This window comes from Primulina tabacum, chromosome 8 (assembly GCF_025594145.1).
Source record: "Primulina tabacum isolate GXHZ01 chromosome 8, ASM2559414v2, whole genome shotgun sequence".
NCBI lineage: Eukaryota > Viridiplantae > Streptophyta > Magnoliopsida > Lamiales > Gesneriaceae > Primulina > Primulina tabacum.
In genome coordinates, this window is record NC_134557.1 from 14028989 (window position 1) to 14034988 (window position 6000).

Below are 6000 nucleotides of genomic sequence, written 5' to 3' on the forward strand. Positions count from 1 at the left end.
GTTCATCACCCTCGGTTTCGGTGAAGTCACGAGCTGAAAGTCACGGTTCTTGATTGTTCTTCCATCCCATTCCTCTCCGGCGCATTCCTCTTCACTCTCCTCGCAATTTTATCATAAGGCACGCTAGTATTTTTAATTTTTTTTTCTTCATATACGTCTTAAATATGCTGGTTTTGATTCATTTGTATGAAAATTCTTTGATCTACAACATGCTTGCATTTTCAGAAAAATTGACATGAAAAATTCGGTCCCTTGCATGTTGTTCACGTTTTCTTGTAAGTGATGCGAGGGCTGCTGTTTTCAGTGCATGCAAGGCGTCGTTCACGGTGTCAAGAGTGTGTCTTAAGGTTGTTGTAGAGGTCTAAGCGAGTGAAGGGAGGATCTGCACGGCGCTTTGCTGAGACGCGACCGTGTGATGCGCTCGGGTTAGGTGCTCGATTGTAGTCGTGCAGCTGGTGGTGTAGGGGCGTGCATGGGAGCGGTGGCTTGTGTCGGTTGAGTACATTAGGTGCTGATCTAAGTCCCTGGTGTGTGGGCTCGTGATTGGTGCGTCAGGTTTGAGTGTAGGGGCGTGAGTTTTGGGCAAGGATAATGCATAAGGTGGCATCCCAAGAAAGGCCGAGAGCTTTGTCCTCATTCTGAAATTAATAGCCGAGAGTTTTGGGCCTAATATTGAGTTATTATGAGCTTCATAGTGTTTTTAAGATATAATAGTAAGTTGGGAAAATTTTGATTAAGATTCGAGTCGGTTCGGATTAAAATCGGGAGCCGGTCCAAGTTGTTAAAACGAATCAATTAAGTTCTGATTTTTTTGGCTTGGGTTTACGTCTAGGAACGCTTTTAAAAATGTTATGGGATATTTTAAGAAGTTTGGTAAGCTTCGGGTCAATTTTAGAGGTCCAGGGTTGAAACGACAATTTTTGGGTTTATAGGGGCAAAATGGTCACTTTTCACTCGGGATGAGATTTTGGTCCTAGCAGCGCCCTGAGCACAAATCATGATATTTTTAAATGTTCATGCATCACGATTACGATTTTTTTCGCTATTATAATAATTATAGGTGCATGCTTGGTTTAAAGGAATTAAGAGAGAAAAAGTGAAGAGCACTCTGTCTCCGCCGCGCCACGTCGTTATTTCGTTTGTTTTCTGTCAAAACAAACCAAGGCATATTTATATCTTCTTTCATACTTCAATCAAGCCATATAGGTATTTTTTTAAGTATCGCAAGTACATGATTTTAATGCAAGAAGATCGAAATTGTTCATATTTAATGATGTTATTTAATTATATCACGTGCAAAATATTCATTTTGAGATTTATGTGATATTGCTTGTGGCCACTTTACTATCATGGAATTATTACTTCACCCGGTCGTCAGTTACCGGTCATGGGATTATTATTTCACCCGGTCGTCAGTTACCGTTCAGTTCAGTTCAGTTCAGGGGCCACTTGCGTAGACCATAATCTCACCAGAAAATTATTACAATCTACTTCATTACAGGGCTCCAAGGTGCAAACATTTTCACTTATGATATTTTCAGTTCAGTTATGCACATGAAATGATATTTTACGTCTCACCTCATGACATGATATTTTCACTTGCATGCGATTTTATTATTTATTTACTTGTTATTTACGATATATGCATGCTGAGTCTTTAGACTCACTAGACTTGAATGTTGTAGGTTGATCGAGCAAAACTTGCACTTATGGAATCCTCAATAAAAATATGATTTTGTATGCTCAAAATTAATCGCAAGTGCACGATGTCAAGTTATAGTATAGTATACGTGAGTACGAGTATCGTTCCACTGAAGACTGTATTTAACAATTGTTATTTTCAGTTATTGAACATTTAGCAACGAAAATTGATTGGTTGATTATTACTACTGTACCTAATTAAACATGCAAATAAAATGTTTTAATAAGTAAATAATGAGAATTAATATCTAAAACGGTTGAGTAAAATTCAATGAGAAATGAATTTGTTGGGAATATCGGTTCACCTACCCCTCGTTAATTAATTAATTCGTTCGATAGTGATTATATGCTTTCGACATGATTTCCTATTCAATTGAACACACTCTCTCGAGCTATGCCAAACTAATTCTACTCAATGAAGTAATTAAATGTCTTTAATTATTTATCAAGAGTGAATTGCATGTCGATTTATGAAATCCCCTAGTTTTCGACCCTAAGGACTATGACTATCGGCGCGTATCCAATTTCATATATCTATGCAAATTGTAGATCCACGCATTATACTACTCGTTCCTATCACAAGATATTCTCTCGAACTCATTCGCAATATAAAACGCTGTTAAAGTTTGCTACGCTCTAACAACACGATAAAACAATAGTATAACCAAGAATAACGCAACAATCGAAATATAAATTAATTATATCAAAGTTTGGGGTAGGATCCCCTTAAATCCCAACAAATATTTAAAGTTTAGCTACTAGAATTCATGTTAAAACTAAACAAAACAAAGTTTAAAGAAGAGAAAGTAAATCAGAAATACTAGGCGTGACGAAAATCGCAAAGACGACGCCCGAAAATCTTCAAATCTTCAACTTCAGGCGTAAAGTGCTCTCCAAGGCTTGTGGCGGCTCTCAATGAAGTCTGAATAATCTTTAATTCGTGCAATGATCCCTTCCATATCATCTCCCTTTTCCAACTAAGGTAAGGAATCAGCAAATATATTTTTCCAAAAATAGGTGGCGCTCGGGCGGTAGAATATTACCGCTCGAGCGCCACACTCTCTGTAAAGCACTTGGGGAATGCGGCTTCTCGCTCTCGGGCGGTAGGAAATACCGCTCGAGCGCCAATCTTCTGTAACTTTTCTCTTCTTGGATCCCGGGTTGCGCTCGAGCGATAGAAAACAACCGCTCGAGCGCCGACCTCTCTGGAATTCTCCTTGGCCTTTAACCTCTCGCGCTCGGGCGGTACCCTTTCACCGCCCGAGCGCCAACTCTTCTGCACATTATCTTCTTGACTTGGCTCTTGGCTCCGAGTTTAGTTTTTCCGGTCATTTTTCCTGCAAATTCGTCACATCCAAGTGAGACATGATCACATGCAAATGTTTACTCTAAAATGAACAAAATGTGAATGAAATATGCACAAGCACCGTGCAAACACACACACACTGCAATAAAACACGTAAAAACCACACCTATCAACCCCCTCATACTAACCTTTTGCTTGCCCTCAAGCAAAATAGGTTACGGACCACAATCAAAACACGAAACAAACACAAAACGAAAGTATTAAATTAACGAACTGATGGCGAAGTAGCAAACTGACATCTCCTGCCTCAGCGGGTCTATGAACCACATCCAATTAGTCAAATCACAACATTTATCAATACCCCTTGCAAAGCACCTAATAGCCTTTTGATATGACCATGAAGTGTGGTCGTGTGTGTGTGCTGTGGGTTTCACTAGCTTGTGCTTCAGACAGTTTTATTCGCGAATCATGCGAGTCACCGAATCGACAGTTCAACGCCAGTTTCTCTATCTCGAGTTCCGTTTCTATTTGTGACCAACAAGTAAACACAAAGCGGCAAAATTATCTGGTTGTACAACATGAATTAGGGAGTCAATATCCATGAGTTTTCAAACGGCTCAAAAAAATGGGAAGTACACTGATCATTTTCATTATGCACTTGGCAGAATTTTTTTTTTCTGACATTCCTCAACGCCTTACATCTCCATCTTTTTAGCCTCGGGATAGGATTTCATCCCTTTTGGCTCCCCCACACCTTACATCCCCTTTTGTTATTCACAACAATAAACACTTTTTTTTTTGAGTGCATAATTTTCTCATGTATACTCCCTAGGTTCTGAATATAAGGTGTTTGCTTTTAGATGGCCTAGGGATGGCTTTTGAGGCTCTATGCACGATTGGGACAAAGAGGATTTTAGGTATGCTCTGATTATCTACTTGACTTAATGCTAACGGTTGGTCACTCCTATCAACCGAAACTCATTCAAGTGCAACTCGCATATCATGTTTCTTTCAGTTTCTCCCACAGATATTTTAAATTCGACTGTCCTCATTCAAGTGCAACTCGCATATCATGTTTCTTTCAGTTTCTCCCACAGATATTTTAAATTCGACTGTCATTCACACTATTACCAAAACCCACCTTTATGTGCATATGAAAACATACAATTCACCAGAGGATTCATTCGAGTGATACGACTAAGCAACATGCGGTTCATTTATCCCATAATCATCATTGGCTACCAATTTACTCGTTTCACCATCAACTGACACTCATGCAAGACAATTACGAAAGACAACAAATACGAATACGAAAAACGACCCCCACATACTAAAAGTGTGCAATGTCCCCATTGCACAAAAGACCCAAAACACAGAAATGCAAACACGAATGCAGACTCATAAACACAAAAGCTAAAAACATGCCAGAATGAAACAACGGTAAGAAAGAAAACAGAAAGCAGTAAAGAAATAAAAGTGCAAGGAAGGGGAAACAGTGAACTCCCTTGATCAAGGCTCCTCGTCATCGTGCTCCGGCGGTGGCACGCTTGGTGCATCCCCCTGCTGAAAATAGTCATACTGAAACTGAAAGGGGGGAACGATCGGCATGGATGGCGGTATGGTGTTTGGGTCTACGCCCCCGTGGATGAGCATGGTGCGCATCATGGAATCGAGTTGGTCAAGACGCGCCGTGACATTGGTGTTGATATGCTCCTGGTGAGCCATGAAAGCCAGACTCTCCTCCATTTTTTCATTCTGGGTGCGCCTGCGGGGCTGAGGGCGTCGAGGGGCGGCGGCGCTCGACCCATCGACCTCCTCCGCCTGAGTGGGGAATTCCACCCGTCGTTTTGCCCTTTTTCACTGTTCATCCTCCTGACAAATTGGCTTCATCAGGTTGAAGCCACTCCTCGTCGTCCCAGAAATTTACCTCAGCCTGTGCACACAGTTCATATATGATCGTCGGAAAGAAAAGACCAATGTGGCTGTTTTGAGCACTCAACAATGATCTGAGAAACCTATAAGTTTGCCCACATTTATGGTGTATCCTTGGGTCAATGCAAAAAGTAGCACCGCTCGTTCCTTTTGTACCTCGCTCTTATGCGAGACTGGCATCATTCTTCGGGCCACAAACAAATACCACAGGGCAACTTCAGCTTTCAAGTATTTCTCGTCAAAGTAGCTTGGTGGTCCGCCCAATGGTTTCCACATTGCACCCGGATGACATAGAGTCTCGATAATCAAGGTGTAGTTGGGATCAACCACTAACGCCTGGAAGTTAGAGTCATCAACCTCAGCCGTTCCTAAGAGGGAGTTAATCGTAGCGGAATCAAACGGCACAAGCTTTCCTCTAACAAACGCCCTACTATCAGTTCGTTCACCGGCATTAGCGTAGAATTCCCTAACCACAGACATCACGGCCGCCTGAGGTGGCTCGCTAAATTTTTCCCATCCTCTTCTTCCCAAGTCCACAAGAGTAGGCACGTATCTATCATCAAAGGTACGACGAAATCCCCTTTCGGCAATGGGGTTTCTATGTATTTTGGCATGTTCATATCTATCCCTAGCCGTCGCATTCACGAAGCGTGTTCTATCAAACGAGGAGGAAGAAGAAGAACCGGGGTTACCTCGTTGTTTCTTTGGAGCCATGGGGTTGTTGGCGGAGATGGTGCCTTGAATCGGAGAAGATGACCGGAGTGATGAAGAGTCTAGCTTCCCCAAGAAGATTGTCCCACCTTGCCGGAAATTGGAGTAGGGATCGGAGCTCCTGCATAAGAAAATCGAAAAGGGGGTGAGGTAGAGTTAGGGATTTGGGGGAAAGATTTTAGCAGAATGAAAAAGGGGAAGGGGATTCGCGATTTTAACAGCAGGCGCGCTCGAGCGGTGGTAAAGTACCGCTCGAGCGCCATGTTCTCGGGTTTTTAATTTTGGGGCAAGCGTGCGCGCTCGAGCGGTGCATAATTACCTGCCCGAGCCCCAATTTTCTGGATTTTTGT